The sequence below is a fragment of the Gossypium arboreum genome, chromosome 10, assembly GCF_025698485.1.
Source record: "Gossypium arboreum isolate Shixiya-1 chromosome 10, ASM2569848v2, whole genome shotgun sequence".
Classification (NCBI taxonomy): Eukaryota; Viridiplantae; Streptophyta; class Magnoliopsida; order Malvales; family Malvaceae; genus Gossypium; species Gossypium arboreum.
Window position 1 is genome coordinate 83,430,271 of NC_069079.1, and position 27,667 is coordinate 83,457,937.

General features: G+C 35.9%; 1 non-coding gene and 1 pseudogene across 1 annotated transcript; both read left to right on the plus strand.

The window, feature by feature from the left end:
• The window catches only part of LOC108488283 (vacuolar protein sorting-associated protein 2 homolog 2-like), a 63,562-nt pseudogene extending 40,720 nt beyond the window's left edge, over nucleotides 1-22,842 (plus strand).
• On the plus strand, nucleotides 11,358-11,464 carry LOC128282670 (small nucleolar RNA R71). The gene has a single exon (XR_008273024.1). It is a non-coding gene; the product is annotated as a small nucleolar RNA R71 (small nucleolar RNA).
• Nucleotides 22,843-27,667: the final 4,825 nt, after the last annotated feature.

The following is a 27,667-nucleotide window of genomic DNA, read 5'->3' on the forward strand; positions in this document are numbered from 1 at the left end:
GGTTTTAAATATTTATAATTACTCGTTCTTGAACTAACTATTATCGCGATGTAGGCAAGTGTACCTATCGAACAGTAGTATAGTTTTAGCAAGATCAGATTGTCGAACCAAAGGAACTAAAAGTACTAGTAATGACTGTCTTTTTATTATCTAGCCTAAGAATAAAGAGGTTTTTGTTTTAACTAACTAATTATCTAAACTAAGAACGCACAAAGAATGGAATTGGGGAATTGCTTTTGGAAAAATCGATTGAATGAAGACAATACCTAAGGAAAAATCCACCTAGACTGTATTTGTTATTCTGGCTCTGAATCGGACGATTTATTCATTTAACTTGTTCCGTAGAGATCCCTAAGTTATGTTATTATCCCTATTCAAGACTAATAACATCTAATCCCTAGATTGAATAACCGAGACTTTTCTCTAATTAACACTCTAGGGTTACATTAACTCGATCTATGGATCCCCTTATTAGGTTTCACCCTAATTCGGCAAAATTTTGTCACCCTATGTCTAGGCACACAATTAACTCCGCTTAATTATGAAAAATGTACTCTTAAACAGGGTCTATTCCTCCTCTAAATAAGAGCTTATCTTGGATCAGTATCCCGGGATATCAAAACAAGAATTAAGAACACATAATTAAGAACAAGTCAAATATTTATCATATAATTCAGAAACTAATAACAAGATTCATCTTAGGTTTCATTCCCCTTAGGTATTTAGGGGATTTAGTTTATAACTAAATAAGAAAACATCTCAGAATAATAAAGAATACAAAACATAAAGAAAACCCAAAAATCTTGAAGGGGAATTGAAGAGAGATCTTTAGTCTTGTGATGAATCCAGCTTCTGAGATGTATTTATAGGCTTTGGAATGCCTAAAAGCCCCCAAAATTAGCCTTTTCTGAATTGGACTCAACTTGGGCTCGGTAGGGACACGCCCGTGTATGATTACTTCTTGCCGTGCTCGAGCCTGCCAAATTGACACGGCCATGTGGTCTGCCCGTGTAAGGAGGTCCAGCCTGTGTTGATTTCGTACTTTGGCCCATTTTCTCCATTTTTGGCCCTTTTCTCGTTCCTTTTGCTCTCCTATGCTCTTCTAACTGTAAAACATGAAATTAAAGCATTAGGAGCATCGAATTCACCAATTCCAATGGAAAATCATGCATAAAATGCGTTAAACATGGGGTAAAAATATGTATAATTTACGGTTTATCAAATACCCCCACACTTAAGCATTTGCTTGTCCTCAAGCAAAATTCTCAACTCATAATCAAAATAAATTCTTCTCAACTTATAGTTTCTATCGATAATATCTCAGAATAATCCATAGGTAATCATACATTGAGAATTCAACTAAAAGAACATAAAAGTTTCAAACATTCCAAGTTGAGTATTTAATCATGCAAACATAGGTGTCTCTCATCATTTAAGTAATTACCTTTGATTCAGAATACCACAGAGTTTCACATCCTCACTACAAATTCACTCAAATCATTCGAGGTGTTTAAGGACAATAAATGAAGCACTCAATAGTCAATAATGAAAAGTTATTACCATAAGCTTGCATGAAAATCAAATCTCCACCACTATAATTTAAGATGATACATCAATCAAAAGGTATTTAGAGGGTTGTAATGAGGTTTGGTTAGGGGGTGTGGTCACAAGCTGAAAAAAAGGATTAGAATCGAGATTGAATTGAAAAATTACCTAACTAGAAAAAGAGCCAATCATCACTTGCGTACAACAGAGCTTCTTCTCAGACTAAGGGATTTAACTTCTGAAGCTTACAAATAGAAGATCACTACTAATATGTATACATTTTTTTTAAGAACACATTAAATTACAGAGTAGAATAAAACATAGCTAAGCAACTATTTCAATTCAAATCTGGGACAAAAATGGGGCTTAAATTAATTTAGGGGATTTCAACAATAATAGGTTAAAAGTTAATATTAAGGGTAATACAAGAAATGACTAGTTAGGCTCAAGGGGGATTCACTGGGGGTTAATTGTGGAGGTAGGCTTTTCATGGCATGAGTGGGTTAATCCTAAGTGCCTTAATCATTTTGACATATCAAATCAAATGGTGTGGTCTCAACATGAATAATCAAGCAAGTTCTAGAATAACAGTTTACTACTGACGCACTCAAAGCAATAATAAAAGCGAGCATGAAAGAATTAATAGATGCTCAAAAGGCTAAAAAATCTCACAAAAATTATGGCTTTTTGATGTTTAAAACTTGTGAATCCCAACTCAAAGTAATACCTAAACTTTGGGGAAACAACCTAAGATTTAAATTCTTAAAAATCAACTTATCATGCTTGATTCTCTAATGTCTTAAAGTTTAAACAATCAATGCATAAATGCCTATGTTTTAATTCAATATATATCAATCAAAATCATAAATCAATCAAAATTTATCCTAAATATGATAGGAGAGCTTTTCAAGAGAACAAGGCGGTCATTCGTGGATTTTTCGATAATGAAATAAATACCCCCATTAATTAAGATGTACATTGCCCTCAATGTACAAAGATAGATATTAGAATATAAAAATAAGATAGGGAGAGAAGTGAAACTTCCTGTATGATGAATTCCTCGAACTATTGTTCTGGAGGGTAATCGGTTCGAGAGTGGAGGAGGATACTTCGGCAGTCGTAGAGGTTCATTAGGCCATAAGTCCTGCGCCAAAAGGATATTATCTCTAGTGGTAGCTATGGTCGTGGGCGAGCAGGACATGGCAGTCGTGGAGAACCTTTCCCGGTGGAGTTTTAGTTCCTATGTGATGATGAGCTTAAGAGCTCTATATAACTGTGATAAAATCAGGAACTTTTTAGGGGATATTAGGAAGAATAATTACTCAAAAAAAATAACCGAAATTAATAATTAAAAATAGAATTTCTAAAATCTAATAAAAATAAAAAGTAGCTTTAATGAAAATTAAAAACATAAAATAATAAATAAATGTTTTTAAACATCTTCATCGCTGGATGGTTCGCAAGGTGGGACTGGCGATGAGATATGGAGGTGCTGACAAATCTGTTGTAGAGTAGCATCAATGTTGTCAAATCATTGAAAACACTGCTACTCGAATCGAGTGAGGCGCTCAGAGATGTCAGCATATGAAGCTGCCGCATGAACGGGATGAGAGGGTGATGGTGGCTGAGTCGGTGGGTCCTCGTGCTGCGGATGGACATCATCAGGAATGTCCTCGTAGGCCTCATCCTCGGTAGATTGGGCAAGACGATATTGAGGAGGGTAGGTTCCTCGGCGCCTCTCAATCATCCTTATGCTAAGCATGCTCGGGATGCCTTGTGGAGACATCTGGCCAATGAGGGTCAAGGACGATTCTTGGGCCGCGGTGTCGAGGAGCCCGAAGTGTCGAGCCAATCGCATCACACAGGGGCCAATGGATATGACCCCCTTCCTATGCCACTCTGTCTGGTGCTGAATCGCAAGGGCGATGAAATAGGCAAGGTCGATGACGTGCCCGCGCGACATGCACCATAAAAAGTAGGCGTCGTGAGTGTTCGTGACGCCAGTGCTCTCTCGCATCCTTGTAATCGTGTGAGCCAAAATAGCTTGTAGGTACCTCAAAGATGGTGGGAGAACTGATACCTTGGAGCGGCTAGGATTGTAGGAGGCTGCGCCAGGGGCCAAAGTGTGCCAGCACTTCGAGGGAGAGAAATGTATGTGGCGAGTGAGAGCATCTAAGCCATTCTCTTCCTTAAACTCCTCCGTATATAAACCCAATGTCGTACCAAATTTTGGGACACTGAGCTGGCAGACTAACCCGCGTAGGCAAAACTGAACCGTGCCGGGATCATCGTAATTTATCATTATGGTTTGAAGATGGAGCGTTGAGCATAGTTCTATCGTGAGCTCGAGGTATGTTAGTTCGATGATCCCAAAGAACAGCTCCTAAGGGTCAGTGGTTAGGAGGGTCCGAATCACATCAGCCATCTAAACTTGTTCTACGATAGCCAAGTCAATGTAGCGGCCCGCAATTAAGGGTCGAGGCCGAAGTATTTGGAAAAGCTCTTCTTGGGGCCCTCAGGGGAATTGCAGGAGAGGGTGATGAATTTTCGTGGTTGGACCCGTGGAAGATGAGGCTCCCTTCCTCTTCTTCGAGGCAGTTATGGCGATTTTCTTTCCTCGTGAAGACGACATTAAAAGCCTGGAATATAAAGAATAATAATAATAGGTAAACGAATTTGAAGAAGTAAAATGCATGAATTTGAACTAACTATTTCAGCCAAGACTACTAATATGAAGCAAATTCAACCACAATAACAATGAGAATGAGAATAGAAATGTAATGGGTATGAGGTTTTTCTAATCTCAATTGAACACGGAATGTATGATAACTAACCTAGGAATGCAAATTAAATGATAGACATTGGCATGGTAATAGCATGAGAATAAGCATAATAATGTCATGGGTATGAGGTGTTCCTAATAACTTGATTTAACACGAATGTATGATAACTAACTAAAGAATGCAAATTAAATGATAGAAGAATAAAAATAGTTCAAAATATATGAATATTATGTTGATAATAAGCATTAGAAATAAGTAAAATAGAAGTGAAAGCAGTAAACAAACGCTAAGGCAAAGAGATTGAGCGTCAAAAATGAAGTGGGAAGCGGTGCACGGACGTGGCAGGGAGGCCGAGTGGAGTTGCAGCGGCTAGGGTTAGGGTTTTTGAATGGGGAAGAAAGTGAATAGTGCAGGGTATTTATAGATTTTGGGCCACACGGCCAGGGCACACGCCTGTGTTCCCTAATTTCAGCCCGTGTGATTCGCGAATTTTGAATTTGGGCACATCTGATATTTAGTACGCGCCCGTGTTCCTTGGGCATGTAGGTGACACGGCCATGTCGTACGGTCGTGTCTGGCATTGCTCGCTTCTCCCACGCCTGTGTGGGAAATCCCCACGCCTGTGTCAATCTAACAGGTTCGACCATGGGTGTTAGACACGGGTGTGTCACACGCCCGTGCTAGTTTCTCAGTTTCAACCACGGGTCTTCCACACGAGCGTGTCGCACACCCGTGTTGTTTTGGCAGGCTCGACCACGGCCATGTCGCACGGTTGTGGCATTTTACCGTAGCCCGTGTTTGGGAAAATCCTTGCCCTATTTTCACACATCCATAAGCACGCCCGTGTGCTTGGCCGTGTCTCTGTGGAAAACCTGTATTTGAGAGCTCCGTTAGTAAGTTAGATGTTGAAGACTAAATTTTTAAAGAAGTTAATACAGTTGGTGCTCGGGTCGCCTCCCGAAAAGCGCTTATTTATAGTCTAAGCTTGACTTACCTCTCCGCTGAATAATCATGGTGGTTTGAGGAGTTTATACTCCTCATTCCTGTCATCAATCTCATCAAAATAAGGTTTTAAATGGGTGTTGTTTACCTTAAAAGTGTCGAACTTGGGGTGCCTTACCTCGACCGTACCGAATGGAAAGATACTAAGTACCGTAAGAGGGATTTCTTCATTCGGTGTGGTAACGACAATGTGGGGATCTGTGGAATCTAATAAGACTCTATTCCAATATTAAGTTGATTTGGAAAGGTATTGAGCTCGTTCTGTCGTAGATTTGGTTTGTCGAGTGTTCTTGGTTTATGCGTCCTCCATTCATCGAGTTCCTCGATTTGTAATCTTCGATCTTCATGAACAGGTCCTTTACTATTGCTTAAGAATGACTCATGTGCTTCCTTCAAACTCATTTCCTATAAAGTAGGTTGTACCATATTTTCAGTTCTAGGAGAATGGGTTAAACGCTCACCTTCAATTCCCGATGTGTTGCCAGAATTGCGAGCTTGAAGGGTGATTGTTTTGTCTCCCACACAGAGTGTGAGTTCACCTGTGCCAACATCAATAATCATTTTAGCAGTTGCTAAAAAGGGTCTTCCCAGAATTAAAGGAGTGTTGCTATCCTCCTCTATATCTAGAAAATAAAGTCAACGGGAAATATAAATTTATCGATTTTAACTAGTACATTTTCAATAATACCCCTAGGGAACCTTATAGTTTTATATGCTAATTGAATGCTCATCCTAGTTTGTTTGGGTTTCTCGAGACCTAATAGCTTAAACATTTTGTAGGGCATGACGTTAATACTAGCCCCTAAATCAGCTAATGCATTATTAACATCTAAACTACCAATTAAGCAAGGAATTGTAAAACTCCCTAGATCTTTTAGTTTGTTCGGTAGTCTATTTTAGAGAATAGCTGAGCAAACTGCGTTTAGCTCCACATGCGACGCCTTGTCCAACTTTCGCTTATTTGCTAAAAGTTCCTTTAAAAATTTCATTGCGTTTGGCATCTGCTGTGACATCCCTAATTTGACTCTAGTCAGGAAGTGGTTTCGAGACCACAAAATCGAGTCACACCGGTAATTGATTGTTATATTTCATGTCTATATTATGTTACAATTTGTGTGTGAAATTTTGATGCTTTGATTTTTTCAATTGAATGCGAATTTAATCAAAAGGGCTTATGTGAGAAACATTGAAAATGTGTTGGTTAATTTTTAAAATGGCCAAATTGTTGCATGGATTAAATATGGGGACTTGCATGTCAAAGTCCCCATTTTTCATGATAGTGGCCGCCATGTTATGGATCAAAATATATTATATGTTAATATTTTATATAAAACAAAAGAAATAATGAATAAGGTTGATAAAATACTAGTTAGTGGAAAAAAAGGGGTTAGCCTATGTATTCTCCTCCATTGCCGTAACTAGGGAAAGGAGAGGAAGAAAAGTCTTTGGGGAAGAAGGTTCTGCTAAGGTGGATAGCTAAAGTAAGGTAAGTTCAATGTCATTCTTGGAAAAACTTATGCACCATTTGGATGATTTGTTTCAATTCTACCTATTTTATGGTTTGAAGATAGGTTTTGTATGAGTTAAGTTTCGGTTATGGTGGATTGATCAATTGGGTTTTACAAGGAAAGTATGCCATGGCGAATGTGTCTTGAAGAAGATGTCATATGCACTTATTATAAGTATATGTGTATTCGCATAAGAGTATAAATGTTAATTAGTTTATATTTGAAGCCTTGAAGAGTAGGTTGTGGAAAATTAAAGTGTTGAAGGTTAAGTCTAAGTAGTTGGGAGTTAAAATGTTGGTGATTTAGGTACGGTCTTGGCATGAAAATATACTTATGGGAATGGTTATTCTACTTTTCTAAAATGTCACTAAGTGCCTTTATGTTAAGGAAATATTCGCTATGTTACATATATGTAAGTTTAATTTATTCATGGTAACTTGGCATGTGGATTGGATATATGTTAGTTAATACATGCATTTGGAGGTGATGTGTTTAATAATTAGGTATATGGTTTGGTTTCATTATTGAGTATAAGGGTTAAGTGTTCTAAATTGCCTTTGATGTATATGTGGTTATATTGAAATATTAAAGCTATGTTAGCCAATTGAGGATTTCGGTCAAAATGTTAAATAAATCCGATTATGCATGGTATTAAGCTAGTATTATGTTAAATCGGTACATAAGTAGAGCATATGTATGATGTTTAATGTCGAGTTAATAACATCAATTGTACTTAATTGTATGGTATGCATGTATTAAATCGAATAGCTGAATTGATAAGTTATTTAATAAAATCTATTGTTGAATCAAGCTTAAGAGCAAAGAGGATCAAGTCGGATAGGAGAAAAGAGAAAATAAACGAATAGCCGTGGATATCTAGTCGTCGACCACTTCGAGGTAAGTTTTAAGCGATTAAACGTTGAGTAAATTCAACCATAATAGGACATAATGAGTTGATTTAATAAGATATGATGTGGTCATGATATGTCTTAAACCCAAATGGTAAGTTCATATGTGTTTGGACTTGGAAATTTAAGAGCAAATTGTAATAATTTGCTTGGACAGCAGCAGTAATGTGATTTTAGAAAATCACTATAAATTTTTGTGTGGAATTATGGGCTGAATAAAATATGTAATCAAAGCTTAGTTGGTCTAGTTTCCTATAAAAGAGACCGTGGAAGCAAAGAAATTTCCTATAAAGAGATATTTAAAGTTGTGTGGGACAGGGTCAGAATGACTCAAAAATCCCTGTTCTGTTTTAAGAAAATCACTATAATTTGTACAAAAATGGTTACAAGATAAAATTTATATGCTTAGACTTCTTAATGAGTCTAGTTTCAAATGAAATCAAATGGAACATACTTTGAATTCTGTACAATGAGAATTTTGATTCATAGTGAAGACTGGTCAGGTTAGTCAAATAGTGAAACAGGGAAACTTTAAGAAAAATCTGGTATTGATTGGCCAAACCTAAAATTCTGAAAAATTTATCAATGGAAGATGTACGAGTCTATATTCAGGGAAAATTAACGGCAAGTGATTCGAGCCTTGTAGCTCGGTTATAAATAATTTAGTGACAATTGCTCAGGAAAAACAGCTCGTAGTGTATATATGTGATAAGGCCTAATGGCCGATGTGATGAATGTGAAAGTGTATATATGTGATAAGGCCTAATGGCGATGTGATGAATGTGAAAGTGTATATATGTGGTAAAGCCGAATGGCTAATGTGAAATACATGTGTGATATGTATATGTGGTAAAGCCAAATGGCTAATGTGAAATACATGTGTGATATGTATATGTGGTAAAGCCGAATGGCTAATGTGAAATACATGTGTGATATGTATATGTGGTAAAGCCGAATGGCTAATGTGAAATATATATGAGATGTGTATATGTCGTAAAGCCGAATGGCGAATGTGAAATGCGATGAGATATGAATATGTGGTAAAGCCGAATGGCTAATGAGAATGTTGTAACTGCGATTAAATGTACATGAAACTTAGAAATATATTCCGGGTGAGACCCGATGACTACGTGTGGAGATTATGTCCGGGTAAGACCCGATGACTACATGTGGAGATTATGTCCGGGTAAGACTTCGTAATAAGAATTGCTTATAAATATATTCAATGCAAAAGGTTAAACAGGTATGTACTCCGAGTTTATATATGATGCATACGAGAGCAATCTATGGGACTATTCCTATGATTATGTGACATCGGATTAGTGTGAGAGGTTATGTGAAATCATACGATATATCTATGTCACATGAGCTCACTTTTATGTGAGAGTTTATCCGCCTATTGTATATGATGAGATGTGCATATTCGGTAAAGGGATGGTATGCTAGAAGGAAGAGTGAAATGAAATTACGAACAACTACGTTATAATTTGATTGTTATCTGTTGACACTGCTTAAAACTTACTAAGCATTGTAATGCTTACTCCGCTTATTCTGCTTCCTCTGTCTTATAGGTCTCATTCTGAAGCTACAGTGCTCGGGATCGTCAACAACTAGTCACACTATCACCATCCACCGTTTGGTACTGCTACGTTTTGGAATATCTTATGGCATGTATAGAATAGACTAGTAGTGAGAGGATATTTTGGTCAATGTATAGGACTACCTTTTGTTGTAGGTCATGTACCTTTCGGTTTTGTGTAAATTTGGATAGCCATGCGAAAATGGCTTAAGTATACCTTGATCGTAGCATTATAATCATTTGGTAAGTTGCCCGTCGAGAGGCATGGAAATGTTGGTAACGGTTAGCCATGGGAATGGTTATGCATGATCACTTTTGGTATATGTATGATAAACCTTAGTTGATCCATGGAGGATCATGGAATAGGTAAAGTTTACCCTTAAAATAGATGTTGGCAGCAGCAGTGATGTGGATGTGAAAAATCACTAAAAATAGTAGGAATGGAATAAAATAGTGAATAAATTATGTAATTGAACCTTGATGAACCTACTTTCATATGGAAGAAACGAAACAGCCATATGAATCGGATTTTGTTGAGATATTCAAGTTCTCATGAAACAGGGCCAGAACGGTTTCTGGATCCCTGTTCCGACTTTGAAAATTCACTATAAATTAACCAGAGAGAATTAGAATTTATGCTCTATATTTACAGATTCCCTTGTGAGTCTAATTTCTTTAGAAACAAACGGCATAAGTGTTGGAGCCCTGTACAGGAAGATATCCAAGTCGTAATTCGAAAAGGTCAGTGTAGTCGAACCCTGAAACAGGGGTGACTTTAACTAATAAACTGTACTAATTGGCTTGACCAAAAATTCTAGAAAAAAATGTGTAGATGTAATTATGAGTCTAGTTTCATGAAAAATTTACGGAACTGGTTTCCGAGTTCTGGAACTCAAGATATAATTTTTAAGGTGACAGTGACGCAGTTAGGCAACTTGTCTGGGAATGTTAAAATGGACTGTGAAAGTTAATCGGTAAATGCTCAATCAGTGAATTTAGTCTGTGAACCCTTCGTGTCCAACTCCGGCAATGGTCTCGGGTACGGGGTGTTACATCTGCAATAAGGCTTCAATAAACGGTAAGTTAATATGTAATTTTTTTAAGAGCTTAAGGAATTTACCAAATTGTTCATCTCAGCGATCTTTCCTTGTCGTGTTGGGGTATTGCACACGAGGTTTATATTCGACATTCACCGTTTTGTTTTTAGTTTTATTACCTCACCTTGACCTTTGCTTACCACAGTTTCTTGCCCTGGTTCTGGTTCAGGCTCAACAACTCCTTCTTCATCTTGAATACTAATTGCGTTGAGCTGTTCCCTTGGGTTAGGTTTAGTATTACTTGGCAACCTTGTGGTGGTTCAAAAATTAGTTTGGAAAGATGGCTTATCTAAGTTTCGAGCCCTTGGATCGACGCTTGTTGATTTTTAAGTGCTGTCTCGGTGTTCTGGAAACGAGTTTCTGACACTGAAATAAACTTTGAGCGCATCTCTTCAAGGTTCGGCTTCTTTTCCTATTGGTATGGTGGTTGTCGGTAGCCTGGAGGTGGCTGTGGTCTTTGATTTCCTTGACCTCTCCACGAGAAATTGGGGTGGTTCCTCCAACCTGCATTGTAAGTGTTACTATATGGATTGTTTTGAGGTCGAGGATTATTACCCATGTAGTTTAATTGCTCGTTATCCATGTTGTGGCCATAAGGTTGGTATTCCGAATGGCTTGTTCCACCTCCACTTACTTCGCACTGCATTACTGGGTGAACCTGTGAAGAACTAAGAAAACCATCAATCTTTTTATTTAAGAGTTCTACCTGATTAGAGAGCATGGTGACCGAATCAACATTATAAACGCCGGCTATTTTCGTTGGCTTTGTCCTAATGACTTGCCACTGATAGTTATTCAGTGACATCTCCTCTATAAACTCATAGGCATATTCAGGTGTTTTATTATTGATGATTGCGCCAGCAGCTACGTCAACCATTTGTCAAGTCGAAGGATTCAAGCCATTATGGAAAGTTTAAACCTGTAGCCAAAGCAGTAACCCATGGTGAGGGCACCTTCTCAAAAGGTCCTTGTATCTCTCCCATGCATCGTAGAGTGTTTTTAGATCCATTTGCACAAAAGAAGAGATATCATTACGTAATTTAGCCATTTTAGTCGAAGGAAAATATTTTAGTAAAAATTTTTCGGTCATTTGTTCCAAAGTAGTAATTGACCCTCGTGGTAACGAGTTCAACCACTGTTTAGCTTTGTTCCTCAATGAAAAAGGGAATAACCGAAGACGAATGGCGTCATCAGAGACACCATTAATTTTAAATGTATCGCATAGTTCTAAGAATTTGGCTAAATGAGCGTTGGGATCGTCACCCTGCAAACCATCAAACTGAACAAATTGTTGTATCATTTGAATAGTGTTAAGTTTTAATTCAAAAGTATTTGCAGCTACAGCAAGTCTAACTATGCTCAATTCAGTTCCTGTTAAAGAAGGTTTAGCATAATCATACATAATGCGTGGAGCAGGATTTTGATTAACCGTAATTGTAGGAGGTCGCTGATTGCCTTGGTTTTCAGCCATCTCTTCGGTTGGGGGTTTAGTATCGTCTTCTTGCTCGTTCTCTGTGTATCTTAAGCTTCGCCTTATTTCTCTTTGACTTTTGTGAACTATATGATCGATTTCTTCATCAAAAAGTAATGGTCCTGACGGATTTCTTCTAGTTATAAACTATAAAACCTGTCAAGAAAAGGAAAAAGTAAATTAATAAATAATAATAATAAATTAAAGTGCACGAAAAATAAATGGCTAAAGTAATAAAAATTGAGTGTTCCTAATATTTTAGTTCCCCAGCAACGGCGCCAAAAACTTGATCGCGTGATTTCGTGATAGGTTTTAAATATTTATAATTACTCATTCTTGAACTAACTATTATCGTGATGTAGGCAAGTGTACCTATCGAATAGTAGTATAGTTTTAGCAAGACTGGATTGTCAAACCCAAAGGAACTAAAAGTAATAGTAATGACTATCTTTTTATTATCTAGCCTAAGAGGTTTTTGTTTTAACTAACTAATTATCTAAACTAAGAATGCACATAGAATGAAATTGGGGAATTGCTTTTGGAAAAATCGATTGAATAAAGACAATACCTAAGGAAAAATCCACCTAGAATGTACTTATTATTCTAGCTCTGAATCGGACGATTTATTCATTTAACTTGTTTCGTAGAGATCCCTAAGTTATGTTATTATCCCTATTCAAGACTAATAACGTCTAATCCCTAGATTGAATAACTGAGACTTTTCTCTAATTAACACTCTAGGGTTGCATTAACTCAATCTATGGATCCCCTTATTAAGTTTCACCCTAATCCGGAAAAATCTTGTCACCCTATGTCTAGGAACGCAATCAACTCCCTTAATTATGACAAATGTACTCTTAAACAGGGTTTATTCCTCCTCTGAATAAAAGTTTATCTTGAATCGGTATCCTGGGATATCAAAACAAGAATTAAGAACACATAATTAAGAACAAGCCAAATATTTATCATACAATTCAGAAACTAATAACAAGATTCGTCTTAGGTTTCATTCCCCTTAGGTATTTAGGGGATTTAGTTAATAACTAAATAAGAAAACATCTCAAAATAATAAAGAATACAAAACATAAAGAAAACCCAAACTCCTGAAGGGGAATTAAAGAGAGATATTCAGTCTTGATAATGAATCTGGCTTCTGAGATGAATCAATCGGCTTTCTTGGAGTAATTCCTTACTCCCTACTCTGTCCTCCCTTTTCTAGGGTGTATTTATAGGCTTTGGAATGCTTAAAAGCCCTCAAAATTAGCCTTTTTCGAATTGGACTCAACTTAGGCTCGGCAGGGACACGCCCGTGTGTGATTACTTTAGGCTGTTCTCGAGCCTGCCAAATTGACACGACCGTGTGGTCTGCCCGTGTGAGGAGGTCCAAGCCGTGTTGATTTCGTACTTTGGCCTATTTTCTCCGTTTTTGGCCCGTTTCTCGTTCCTTTCACTCTCCTATGCTCTCCTAACTGTACAACATGAAATTAAAGCATTAGGAGCATCGAATTCACCAATTCTAATGGAAAATCATCTATAAAATGCATTAAACATGGGGTAAAAATATGTATAAATTACGGTTTATCAGGTTGTTATAGGTCGATTATTGAAGTTTGCACATTTCATTCTGGTACGTACAAACTATTCGCTTGATAAATTGGCTGAATTGTACATATTTGAGATTTTTAGATTGCACGAGGTGCCAGTTTTGATTATATCAGATGGAGATCCGAGGTTTACAACGAGATTATGGAAAAAGTTGTAAGAAGCTCTTGGTACGAGTGTAACATCCCAAAATAGGGCCTAGTCAAAATAGTGGTTTTAGGACCACAAATCCAACTTCAAATATTTATTTTATGATTATTATAAGGTTTAGAGTATGAGACTATGCATGTGTTAAAATTTCATGAAGAAATTCTTTGAGTAAGGTGTCCAATTGGAAATTAGGGAAAAAATTGAATAAATTGAAAAACTTGGATTCTAGAAGCAATTTGTATGAAATTTCTTTAGATTATAAATTAGAAGGCCTTGGAGAGAAATTTTCCCAATTTCTGAGTTTTTGGACAAAAAATAGGCTTGCATGGATGAAATTTTAAAGAAAGGGCTTAAGGGCATTTTGGTCATTTGGCATTTTAATGAAATAAAATAGAAAAAATGAACCAAAAATCAGCCATCTTCTCCCTTGTTCCAGCTAAAATTCTCAAGCCCTCCATAGCTAGGATTTTAAAGCTTTTCAAGCTCATTAGTAAGTACTCTCAAGCCCCGTTTTTAATGTTCTTTGCGTTTTTAATATCCTGGTAGCTTACTCTCTCCATTTCTACCCATATTTCATACTAGGGTTTATGTTTAAAAATTTACCTATGCATGAGTTACTTGTATTTTGATGGTTTATGGAGAAATATGAAAGTTGGATGTGTGTTAAACATCTTTTCCTAGGTGATTTTCATGAAAAACCCCTAAAGGGACCTTTTTGCAAAAGTTGTTAAATGTGTGGTAGAAATGTGAAAATAATGGAAAATGTGGGCTGCCATAAGAGGAAAAAAAAGTGTTCAGCTAGGCTTGGGTAAGATAGAAATTTTATGTGTTTATTATACGAGCCTAGGGACTAAATTGTAAAACTGTGAAAGGTTAGGGGCACAACGGTCATTTAGACCTGAGGAGGAATTTAGACTTGAAAAATATAATGTAGAGTATTAATGATTTAATTCTATTGTTATAGACCCCAAGGAACAAATTCTGAAGGTCGATCAAGGAAAACGAAAGGTTTCGGAATAACCGAAACACGACACCGAAACGAATACCAAGTAAGTTCGGATAACTTAAAGTAAACTCCTAATATGCCTAATTATATGATTTGTGAATGAATGATGTTTGCATTTATTGATGACATAAAAATTTCATGAAATGCATCTTTGATAATGATATGTTGAAAAATGTCTCGATTGAGGTTTAAAAAGGGAATTCAATGGATAAACCATGATTTACAAGCGAATTGAAATCCTGCATGTGTTGCAGAAAGGATTTAGCCCGGATGGGTAATCCGTTGATCTCAATTATAAAAAGGATCCAGCCCGAACGGGTGTTCCTTTAGATGATCAAGCCTCTCGAAGAATACATGTGCATTATGGATTTAGCCCGGATGGGTAATCCAATTAGGGTCTGAATTTAGCCTGGACTGGTAATTCAGATCCGAGCTCAATAAAGGTGTTTGTTGTTATAAAGGGATTTAGCCTGGACTGGCAATCCCGACATCACCTTATTAGTTTTGTAAATAGGGGATTTAGCCTGGATTGGTAATCCAGCCATAAAATGTGAGGTTCATGGGAGTGCACACTTGAAATGATTATCCTTATGAATTGACGGTTAATGGATATTCCATCGAGATTTCCTAGAAACTCAACGGGATTAACATGAGCAGGATGTATATCAATGAAACGATGGATGATGAGTTCATCTAGGATAAATTACATGGTGCTTTGTTATGTGACTAACTCATTGATTGAGCGCATGTGATAGGGAACCATTTCATACTTGTTGGTTTCATTATCTATTATGGATGTATGCTAATTACTTGGTAAGTTTACTTTTCGGTTATTCGAGCTTACTAAGCATGTAAATGCTTACCCCTCTCCTTTCCCCTGTTTTACAAAGCTCGAGGACTTGTAAGGATTGGAAGACAGTTACAGAGTTAGCACACTATCAACTAGACCAGCTTTGGTATAAAGACATTTCTATTTGTTCAATGGCTTGTATAGGACTCTTAAGTATTTTGTTATATGTGTCAATTGATTTTCCAAATAAAGACATGTAAAGAAGTATCTATCTTTCTTTCTTTTTTTTATATGGCCATAGGAATTGGCTTATTTTGAAGTAGGCTATGACCTACAAAATTTCCATGCATGTTTATATTCATATATGATGGTTTGTTTCCAATTGTCAATGAGTCACAAGAACGAGTCAATCTTTAATGTGTTAAAGTGACATAGAAACCCATAAATACAAGATGGGAAATAACTTGGCCTGTGTGAAACCAATGATATGAGGTTTTTACGCAATGAGTTTTGCCAAGAACATTTATAAAAATATAATCATGTTTTGCTTTGCATTTGATAATCATTAAGTATAACTGTTGAAAAGGGTGACCAAAGGCTTAGAAAATAGCCTATTAGGGTCCAGACAGTTGGACACACGGGCGTGTGTCTAGGCCGTGTGTGACACACGGGACACTCCCATGGGTGTGTGGTATAGCCGTGCGTCCCCTGCACCTAAAAGTTTAAGTCAATGTTGTACACGGGCAGGCCACATAGGCGTGTGTCTTGGCCGTGTGCCCTTAATTGTATGATAAGGTTAAAGTCAATGTTACACACGGCTGAGGGCATGGGCATGTCCCAAGCCACACAGGTGTGTGTGATCACACGGCCCCACCCACACGGGCGTGCGACACTTCAAAGTAAAGGAAATTTTCCAAGGTACCCAAAGTTTATCGAATGTCCTCGGTTTTGTCCCGAACTGCCCCTAAGTATGTTTTAGGCCTCGAAGGCCTGTTTAAGGGACGAGACGTACATGTTTGAAAAGTTTTAAATTTGAGTGAAACTCAGTGACCTGATTTAATATGTTTGTGAATGTGAAACCCAGGTAACGCCTTGAACCCTATCCCGGCATCGGATAAAGGTGAGGGGTGTTACAACAAGGTTGAATTTTAGTACAGCATTTCATCTGCAAACCGACGGTCAGTCTGAGAGAGTAATATAGATTCTCGAAGATATGCTTCGTTGTTGTGTGTTAGAATTCGAAGGCAACTGGAAGAGATATTTGCCATTGGTTGAATTTGCGTATAACAACAGCTATCAATCGAGCATAAAAATGGCACCGTACAAAGCTTTGTATGGTCACAAATGCTGAAGTCCATTTTATTGGATAGAGCTAAGTGAGAAAAAGATTCACGGGGTTGATTTTATCAGAGAGAAAGAAGAAAAAGTGAAAGTAATTTACGACAGTTTGAAAATAGCTTCAAATCGACAGAAATCGTATGCGAATTTGAAATGGAAAGACATTGAATTTTAGATCGGTGATAGAGTGTTTCTAAAAGTATCTCCGTGGAAGAAAATTCTTCGTTTTGATCTCAAAAGCATGTTGAGTCCGTGTTTCATTGGCCGTATAAGATTATTGAAAGAATAGGGCCAATGGCATATAAACTAGCTTTACCGATTGAGTTAGAGAAGATTCACAATGTGTTTCACGTATTGATGTTGCGTTGATATAGATTGGATCCTTCACATGTAATTTCTCCGGCAGAGATTGAAATTCAACCCAATATGACATACAATGAAGAACAGATCAGAATTTTGGCTTGGGAGACTAAAGAGTTGAGAAATAAACGAATAGCTTTGGTAAAGGTTTTGTGGAAATGACACGATGTCGAAGAAGCCACGTGGGAACTTAAGGAAACTATAAGAAAACAGTACCCTAACCTATTCACTAGTAAGATTTTTTAGGGCGAAAATCCCTAAGAGGGGAGAGTTGTAACAGCCCATTTTTAGTCAAATCAGAACATTGGTTTTGAGACCACAAATCCGAGGTTGAAATATTTATTTTATTATTTTAAGGTATAAAGCATGAATATATGGTTGTGTGAAATTTTCGTTTAGAAATTTTATTGTTTAAATGCTCAATTCGATAAAAAGGACTAAATCGCGTAAAGTGCAAAAGTGTTGTTCTATTAGTTAAAAGTGTCTAATAACTATAGAACCTTAAAGTTAAGGTTTTAATTGTGAGTGGACAATTTTGGGCATATATCAAGTGATTTTGATGGTTATTAATTAAGGTTAATTAAGTAAAATGTAAATAAACATAAAATAAATAAAACAATGCCGATTATCATCTTTATTTTCTCCATCTTCAACCGAAGATAGGTCTTTGGAAGCCATTTTTGAGCTTTTTCATTCGGCCAAGCTTCCCAACTCAATTTTAAGTTCGTTTTTGTCCCTTTTTTAATGATTTATACGTTTTTTAGATTGTTGTAGCTAGGTCTAGTTAGCCCAGGGACTATTTTACAAAATTGTTAGATATTTTGAATGTTTCCATTAATGAATACATTAGTATTTTGATGTTTAATGATAGATTTTGAATTTTTGATGATAGTTATACAAGTTTTGTTAAGTGATTTTTAGTGAAAATGCAAATTAAGGATTAAATTGTGAAATGTGGAAACTTTGAGGTTAAAATGTGAAATAAAATAAAAATATGGGTTTTTAGGGACCTAATTGAAATCTAGCTAGCATGGGTTGTGGTTGAATTGCATTAATTTGTGATTTTATGAAATAAGGACTAAATTGTAAAAGTTGTGAAACATTAGGGGCAAATGTGTAAAAGTGATTTAAAGTGAATTTTGGACAAAATTGAATAGAGAGATGATTAAATAAGTTAATTTTGATTATATTTAGATCAAGAAAGGCTAAATACGGGCTTAGATCGGGGGAAGAACAAAGTCACGGAATAGTTGACTCATTCCGCTGTCTTAGCATCCGAGGTAAGTTCGTATGTGATAAATTTCATTATAAATGTATTTTAAATGTTTTGATATGGCATAAACTGTGGTTGTTAGACTATTGACACATTCGAAAATGATTCGAAGATGATTCGGCATTTGAAATCCCAGTTGAACCTTAGGAATAGATTTGGATACTAGTGACATGACATTAGAGGATTAATATGATTATTGATCCGGGTGTTGGTCCTGTATGTCCTACTGGTGGTTGAGTATACCGGCATGTGTTGCGGATACTTGACAGCTTGTGTGAGTAGTACCGTGTAGCTACGTCTTGACCCACGCTTGTGTGAGCAGGCCAGTTGATAGCTCTAGTGTGAGCAGTATATGTGATATAAGATTGAGTTGGCTCCGGGCCAATATTGGCACTTAGTGTGTGAGGTTTCTAAGTATCCAATATTATTCCAAATGGTTTAATGGGTAAATAAAAGATGTGATTATGTATGAGATTGATATGAGATGGTACAGGTATGTACATGAACCGTATAAGTTTAAATCGAAGAAGTTGTGAAGTTATATATAAGATTATGATTGAAAAATATGAATGGTTTGTTAGTTACATGAATTACATGTTGATATGTTTAGATTAATGATTTGAATATTCATGTTTAGATTGAGTTTGTTTCATACGAGCTTACTAAGCTATAAAGCTTACTTTGTTTATTTTTCCATGTTTTATATTGACTTTAAAGCTAGCTCTGGCACGGGGATTGTCAGAGAAATCGTCACACTATCCAACTATCAATTTGGTACTTTTGAGCTTATGTTTTAAGTATATGGCATGTATAGGAAATTTGGTCATTTAGATTATGTGTTGGAAGTAAATTTAGCCATTTGAATTGGCTTGTAAATGTATATGTTTTTGGTTTGTATATATAGCCATGAGCGATGGCTCATTTTGGGTTGTTTTGATATTTTGAATCATGTATATATATATGGCTTGGATTGTGAGTTCATGGATAGGTATATGATAGTTGTGTGATGCTTAATGGTAATAGGCATTATGTGTATCAAATGGTTGATTTGTGAATATTGGTTTGATTGGAAAATTAGGCTAAGGCTCCATTTGTTTGCAGGAAAACATAATGTTTTCCTGATTTTCCAGTGTTTGTTTGACTGAAAAGGTTTTACATCTAGAAAATGTTTTCCAAGATACTGGTAAAATGGCTTTGGGTTTAGGGAAAATGTCTTACCGATTTTTTTCTGTAAGACATTTTCCAGAAAATCTTCCTCCAATCTCACCAATTCTCCTGTATCCGTTCTTCATTTCCTTCTCCTTCTTCATGCAGGTAACTTTTTTATGCTTTTTATTTCATGTTTTTGTCATCTCTCTCACTCAAATCTTTTTCTTCCTTTTTTTTTTTTTGTTGAAGAATCTGTTTGGATTTTTTGCATCTGTTTGTTCTGTTTGGATTTTGCATTTTTCAACTGCTTCGTTCTTTATTTTCTCCAATTGGAAGAATGAGAAAAATTACCCACTGTCATTCGCTTAACTGGGGTGAAACTTTCCCCCATTTTGTACATCAGTTCTAATAGGGGAACTAGGAGTGAGGTAGCAGTTCTAATGGAAAACTTTCCCCCAATTTGCGAGTTCTATTTTAGTGAGATTGTTAAATTTTCTGATTTCATGCTTTGGTTCCTCTATTTACTTAACATTGGTAATGAAGTTGTAAAATTCAATGGTTATTTCAAACCTAGAAGATTTTGTTGATTATTCATGTGAGGCATGGACATAAGAACAACACATTTTAGTTGCTTTGCATGATGGATTTGCTTGCATGTGCTATAGTTCAATAAGCATGGCATAAGAAATAGCTTATTCTATGATTTATAACATTTAAAATGCTCAATTTTTGGGTGTAAGCCTTTTGACTATGTTTATGGTGATAAACAATCGAATTAGCTTTACGTCATCAAATTCTATCATTTGCTATGAGGTGCATGTGTTAGTTATTTGCAACTTTTGGGGCTGAAACATTTTGCATTATGACTATATTAAAGTTGCACAAAGTGGGTTAAAATTTACATACCGAGGCTTTTCATATAAAACAAGTTGCAAATGATTTGATAAAAAATGTTTACATACAGCTAAATGTACACCTTATCATTACTAGAAGCAGAAATTTAAATATTACCATACTGTAATCTCAAATGTTAACAGATCCATAAACAGCTCACCATATGTTTGTGGAAGTTTTTTGTATGTTAAGATGATTTGTTGTAATTCAAGAACTCTACCACTGGTGTTTGCTCAAGTAATTCCCTTAATTCCCCAAAACCTCAGCTTATTCCTTTGTATTTAATCTCTCATATGTGTTTCTCAGGCTGCTACTAGAATTTTAGCTCGCCAACTTGTACGACTGCGTTAACAAATAACTAATTTGCAGAGGAGTCGTGCCCAAATTAGAGGTGTCACAACTCATACACAGGATGAGTTTCTACAATAAATCATTGGTTCTTGTGGTGGTTAAAGTTTGTACGCCAGTACCTCATATTTCATATTATGTGTTCACAGGCATTATATGCCAACACCTCGATTTCTACTGGAACGAAAGGAGCAACTAAGGCAATGGTGGCAATGAACAAGGTAGGTACTTAAAGCCTTGCTTTGGTAAATGTTTTACGATGTTTTTTTATCAACCGTGACGTCCTTTTGAAACAAAAAATCGTGTGTAGACTAACACATAATGGATATGACGATTCTCTCTTCATACAATCTTTAACCTTGAGAACATACCTAGAAAGTGATGCAGTGTAGACTAGCACATAAGGAGCCTTGCGAACATGACGTTGACTGCTAACAATTAATTAAGATCGATTCACTTTGTCCTCAGTGCAAGGATGCTTACATTTTTTGTTCATACATAAATCTTTGCAAGAGAAACTTAGAGCTTGGATCAGCTTGTGCGAGTGTGTTTTATGTTCTAGTAATGTTTGTTTAGTGTATTTTTTACAGATAAAGATGATGTCAGAAGCTATTGATGAAACTTTAGATAAAGATGAGGCCGAAAAGAAAATGGAGGAGCTCACCAACCAAGTGAGATATTTTATTTACTAATATATATATTTGTTTTAATTTCTTTTTTTGTTTCATTTCCATTATTCCCATTAAGTTTTTCCCCTACTACTCTAATTTATAAGCTTTTAACTGATCAAGTGCTTGATGAGATTGGTATGGATATTGCTTCTCAGGTTGGATTCTTGAAATTGACCTTATAAAAAAATTTCTGTAACATGTTCCGTTTTTCTAATTACGAGAATGTGTCGATAAAGGCTTAACCTTGTCCTATTCTTTTAACAGTTATCTTCGACTCCAAAGGGTCAGATTGCATCAAAGAATGCTGCTCCCCTAGTTAATGTCAAGTATGTATGACTTTTTTCGTGCAAAAGCTTCATAATTCAAAAATATTTATTATGCACTATAATATCCTTTAGATAGGTCTGCGTCTGTTAATTGAACTTAAAAAACTTGAGCATTCTTTTCCTTGATCATTCACAAAGTACTCTACAAACAACCATGTGATGTCTGGTAGAGTACGAGACTCTTTAGTTCAAATGATTAGGGCCTGATCCCTTACAACTTCATATCACTATATATTCCACTTCCACTAACCCCCAGCCTACACCCTCAATGCTTTCTTTCCATACCTAGGAGATGATTATTGAACTAAGGGTATTACCTGAAATTGATGTTTCTAAAAACTGTAATTCAAAATTTATGGTCAAATTAGATAGAAGGTACTGTACTATGCATTTTTGTTTGATTTAGTCCTTTTGTTATAATTTGATCATTTCTAGTCCTTCTAGTATGGCATTATCTGAAACTGATGTTTTTAAACCTATTTTATGAAAATCCAATTAGCATGAAAGATGGACTATTTAAATTTTTAGGTCAAAATATATAGGTCTTATACTATGCATTTTTGGTGACTTTAGTTCTATGATAATTTGGTCACTTAGTTTTTAAAAACCTATGATATTGTCTTTGGCATTTTTGTTACAATTTGATGAATAATTATACATTTTCTCCATTTGATAGTTTTTTCTTTTAATGTGTGAAAAAATTGTGTATACAAAAAATTATATGTCTCATCATCACAAGAAAAAAAATAAGCCATCAAATTATCTGCTCAAGATTGAAAATACATATTTTGGAAAGTAAAGGAACTAGAAATGATTATTATAGTGGAGAGACAGAATTTGACCAAAATTTTATGTTTTACTTTGTTTTTCGAAAGTGTTGTGTATGGTAAGAGTATGTTACTCCACCTTCACACAAATCCTCTAGAAACATCTTCACGTTGGGCACACACCAGAGCTTTAACAAATGTTGTTAGTGATTTGGTGCAGGTCTGAGCCTACCACTGATGTTGATGATCTTGAGAAAAGATTGCCATCTCTATGACAACTTTGATGACAAAAAGAAGGAAATGTGTAAATGATATGAAGTACAAAATAAATTCTATATATTTATATATTATATTCATGAAGGACTTAGCTAAAATTATATATATGTTAGATAATGACTCGATACCTTTTAACTTCCTTAGATTGATGATTTATTTGCTATTTTTATAGTAGTCGTTTTACTTTAAATTTTTCTCCATTTTGTGCCTATAGATAGCTCCATTTCTATTTGCTTTTCTTTTTCTTTTCTCAATTGGATGCATTTTATTTGAGTCAATTTGGTATTTATATAAAGTTAATATGTAATTTTGAGTTTGACTTCAATAATTAAATTGGTATTTGAACTATTTTAATTTTATATTTAGAGTGCTTTTCCCAAATATTCATTGTAATGGTTTAACATCAAAGTGAATATTGAAATTGAATTAAGATATTAAATTGGGACAAAAATGGTACCAAATTAAACATCAATGAAGACTTAGGTATCAAATTAAACATATAAATATTTATATTTTTTTTACTTTTGATATTGATTAGTCATTTAATTTTTTTTAGTTTAAGTACAATTAGGATCAAAATTGTAGTAATAGATAATATACCTTTAAATAACTATTATCATAATTAATCATTACAAAAGATGATCATAATTTAAATATATAAAACATAAATTTATTAATATATATATATATAATAAACTCAATTAAATAATGAAAAGATAATAAATTCTTAAATATATATTTGTTTAATTTAAAATAGCTTTTATGAAATATTTTCAGGAAATCTACCAAACAACAGAAAATATTTTACACAGATTCATCCAAACATCAGAAAAGTAAATCATTTCCCGAAATCATTTTTCGGAAAACATTTTACTGGCAAACAAATGGACTCTAAATGATTCATATTTGAAAATGTTAATTGAATTGTAAATGTGAATTTGGTATGAACGGTAGGCCATGTTTTGAGAGTAGTGTGTATAGAAAATGGGAGTATTGAATGTGCATGATTTATGTTTGAATTGGTTGAATTGAAATGCCTATTGATGCTATGTATTGGTGCCTTTGAGTTTGAAGTAGGTGAGCACAAGTTTGGGTGGTAAAATGGCTTGGTAAATAGCCTATTTTTGTCCATATGGGTAGAGACAGGGCATGTGTCTCAGTCGTGTGTGACACTCGGTTAGGTTACACAGCTGTGTGTCCTTTGGTGTTGAATTAAAAACCAAGTCAATATTCTCCACACGGCCTCACACATGGGCGTGTGACTTGGCCATGTGGAATAAGTCAGTATACCCTATAGGTTTGGCACGGCCTAGCACACGGCTTGGCACACGGGCATGTATGGATATTTTTAGGCCACATGAGCCAGCCACACGGACATGTGTGTTGGTCATGTAACCCAAGTCAGTGAGTTACACGGGGTCAGACACGAGCTGGGACACGGCCATGTGCTCCCATTTCAAATGTCCACACAGACTTCGACACAGACGTGTCTTTAGCCGTGTGAGAGACATTGCGAGGCCACAGGGAGAATTTTCTAAGTGTTCAAAAAGTTTCCAAAGTTATTGGTTTAGTCCGGAACCACTCCCAATGCATGTTTAAGGCCTCGTAGGCTCGTATTAGGGACAAAATGTTTAGTTGTGAATAAAATGTATATGATTTGTTTATTATATGTGAAATGTATGTTTAGTTGTGGTATAAGTCCAGTAATGCTCCGTAACCTTGTTCCAGCATTGAATACGGGTAAGGGGTGTTACAAGGAGGCCCTAAGGGTATCATTCTAGGTTTGACTTCTTTGTGGCATGTTGTTTCTTACTTGCAATGATTGGCTGAGGGGGTCATTGCTGGTTGTGAGGTCCTTTTCTATTCCGAAACTGTAACACCCCTCGCCCATATCTGATGCCGGGACAGGGTTCGAGGTGTCGCCAGACTTAACTCAAGCATACACATGCAAAACTGGGCCATAAAATTTTGATCAATTTAAAAATTTTCATTTCATACTTAATCTGTCCCTTAATAGGACTTACGAGACCCAAAACATACATTCGAGATGATTTAAGTTTAAACTAAGAACTTAAGAAAAACTTGGAAAAGTTCATGCCTTAGGGTTCCACACGCCCGTGTGACTCAAAACATGCCCATGCCCTTAGCCCGTGTGCAACACTGACTTTAGGGTACGGCCATGACGCACGCCCGTGTGGCCTACCCGTGGACAATACTGACTTATAGACACGGCTATAGCACACGCCCTTGTGGCCTATCCATGGACAATACTGACTTAAAAGTTTAAGTGCAGAGGACACACGGCCATAACACAAACCCATGGAGGTGAGCCGTGTGTCACACACGCCCGTGTGTCTTGCCCGTATGGACAAACTAGGCTATCTTCTAAGCCATTTTGCACAACCTACACAAGATCATTTCAATATACTAATTCCATCCCAAAAGACATCAATTCATTCATAGAAGGAACATCATATACATTTACCAAAATAAATAATAGCCATGATCTAGGCTTAATACCAAATGAAGGGCTTCTATCTTAAGCCAATATACATAAACAATTTCTCAATAATACAACTTCCTAGTCTAGCCCTATACATGCCATAATCAAAAATATAAATCCAACTATATCGAGTATTACGGCTAATAGTGTGATCGATATCTCTGACTTCAAAGGATCCTTGAAAAATTTGGCAGTACTGAAAGAAAAGAGAAAGGAAAGAAACTAAGCATAAAGCTTAGTAAATTGCATATAAATAAATATACGACAACAGTTTCACCATTTATCATCATGCTCATAGCTCAAAAAGGTAAGCATAACTTGACTTACTGATTACTGCCCATTCAAGTCACATTTTCTAATTGAGATCATTACACATGTATACCAAAATAGGTACATATAACACTCAAAACATTATCATACTTTCCATATTAAATCTCTTTCTTAACTTTAAAGTTGAACCTTTTGGAATACTACCGGATATTCTATAAGCCTCAAACATGGGTTAAGTTGCCGATGCCATGTCCCAGACATGGTCTTACACTAGCTCTCGTGTATAAGTGCTGATGCATGTCCCAGACATGTCTTACACTAGCATGAAGCTTAGCCGATGCATGTCCCAGACACGTCTTACACTGGCACTCATCTCTACGCTGATGCCATCTCCCAGACATAGTCTTACATTGGCTATCGTAATGTAGCTGATGCATGTCCCAGACATGTATTACACTAGCCCTCGTCTCAATGCCGATGCCATGTCCCAGACATGGTCTTACACTAGCTCTCACATAACCCAATGTTATGGCATGAACATCCGGTTGGTTTCTTGGGGTTCTCACTTGATCTTTCTACTTTCTCAATCATAAATATGCATACTCAGTTCAAAATCTAGAAATTTATACTATATCAAAATCAATAACAATCAAATACATGCATTTAACAATATATTTATATTATTTACATACAACTTACCTCAGTTTACAAAAAGTACTTGACTAGACGGCTTAATCGGATTGCTTGGCTTTGCCCCAGTCTAGGCTCAGTTTTGGTAAATCTTGATCTATAATAGAAAAAATGTACTTATTTAGTCATTAAATTACAATTAGGCATTCATAATTTCATATCTTTGGTAAAATGACCATTTTGCCCCTAGGCCTTGGCAAAATGACCATTTTACCCCTATATTCAAAAATCGATTTTTATCGAATTTCTTCGTATTTCAAGCCTAGCTAAACTCTTTTTACTCTTATAGAAACCCCAAATTCTCACTATTTCATACACTTATTACCTATTTTGCAACTTATGCAAAATGGTTCCTTTAGGTGTTTTCAAGCTAACACATTTTTCAAAAGTTGCTTATAACACAACTAGGAATCATATTCCTCCATAAAAACTCAGCATCTATCATAATTACATCCATGGAAAAATCCTAAACTCTTGACCATTTTGCAAGATATCACCCTCATTTGAAAGTTCATGCTTCAAGGGTCTAAAAATTGTGAAAATATTGAAGAAAACTCATTAAAATCACTTACTTGTGAGAGGAATAAGTTGCTGAAAAATTTAAGCTTTCAAACCCCCTTTCATGGCTGAAAATTTTGGTGGAAAGAGATGAGAAGAAAAGAAATTGACAACCTTTTTCTATTTTGTTCCTTTTTGGTCAAAATAGCTACCAAATTTCTACCTACTTTTAAAATTTGTCTCCTCTGTGTCTCATGGTCTTCTATGCCATCAATTAAGGACCTATTTGCCCACTAAAGACCCCCAATTTTGGTTATTTAATAAAATAACACCTTTAGCTATCAAATTATGACTTTTGCACTTTATGCGATTTAGTCCTTTTTCGCAATTGGGCTCACAATCGTTAAGATAAACTCGTCAAATTTTTCAAAAACTAATATAATCATGCTATAATCTCATAATTATAATAAAATAATTTTCCCAACTTCAGATTGTGGTCCCGAGACCACTGTTCTGACTAGGCCCTAAATCGGGCTGTTACAGAAACTCTTTATCTTCCCTCTGAAATGTGGCACGTGATGCTCTCTTTATTTTATCTGCTTTTGTGAACTTGTGAGCTCACTCATACAAATCAACTAGACTCTACGGTCTGTTATCCATAAAGGAATATTGGGTGTGGTCATTCTACACTACCATAATGAAGCCATCTATGGCCCACTAGTCCTGTAAGTTTTTTGTGTTTATTATTGCCACATAGAATCTTTTTACGTAATCGTGAAGGGATTCACCTTCCCTCTGCTTCATTGACATCAGGCTTATAAGTGTATTCATGATTTCCCTATGGGCCCTGAATCTGCCCAAGA